The sequence below is a fragment of the Calidris pugnax genome, unplaced genomic scaffold, assembly GCF_001431845.1.
Source record: "Calidris pugnax isolate Ruff unplaced genomic scaffold, ASM143184v1 scaffold107, whole genome shotgun sequence".
NCBI lineage: Eukaryota > Metazoa > Chordata > Aves > Charadriiformes > Scolopacidae > Calidris > Calidris pugnax.
In genome coordinates, this window is record NW_015090901.1 from 3554645 (window position 1) to 3555839 (window position 1195).

The following is a 1195-nucleotide window of genomic DNA, read 5'->3' on the forward strand; positions in this document are numbered from 1 at the left end:
GGCAGGGGATGGGGTCGGCGCGGGGAGCCAGAGGGTGTTTGGGGGGCACGGAGTGGCTGGGGACACCGGGGACACGGAAGGAGAAGGACGTGAGGACATGGGGTGAACGAGGACATGAGGACATGGTGAACATGGACGTGAGGACACGGGGGGACAGGGGGTGAACAAGGACGTGAGGACACGGGGGGACATGGACATGGGGTGACACGGACACAGGGTGACCTGGATGTGAGGAACATGGGGTGACACGGACACGGGGTGACCTGGACGTGAGGCCACGGAATGACATGGACACGGGGTGAACACGGATGTGAGGATACAGGGTGACATGGACATGGGGTGAACATGGATGTGAGGACACGGGTGACATGGACATGGGGTGACCAAGGACATGAAGACACAGGGTGACACGGACATGGGGTGAACAAGGATGTGAGGAACATGGGGTGACACGGACACGGGGTGACCTGGACGTGAGGCCACGGAATGACATGGACACGGGGTGAACACGGATGTGAGGATACAGGGTGACATGGACATGGGGTGAACATGGATGTGAGGACACGGGTGACATGGACATGGGGTGACCAAGGACATGAAGACACAGTGTGACAAGGACATGGGGTGAACAAGGATGTGAGGAACATGGGGTGACACGGACACGGGGTGACCTGGATGTGAAGACATGGAATGACATGGACACGAGGTGAACACGGATGTGAGGATACAGGGTGACATGGATAGGGTGAACAAGGATGTGAGGAACATGGGGTGAACATGGATGTGAGGACATGGGGTGACATGGACATGGGGTGACCAAGGACATGAAGACACAGTGTGACAAGGACATGGGGTGAACAAGGACGTGAGGACATGGGGTGAACAAGGACATAGGGGGACCAAGGATGTGAAGACATGGGGTGACATGGACACGGGGTGACATGGACATGAGGTAAACATGGATGTGAGGACATGGGGTGACATGGACGGGGGGTGACCAAGGATGTAAAACCACAGGGTGATGAGGACGTGGGGTGACAGCGACGAGACACCAGGGAGCTGGGTGCGAGGGTTTTGGGGGTGACAGGGACATGAGGCACCAGCTGCAGCCAAGGGGGTGGCGTTGGGTGACACACAACAGGTGTCAGGGTGGGCTGCAGGGTGTCTAGGGACAGGCACGGGGCTGGGGGGGGGG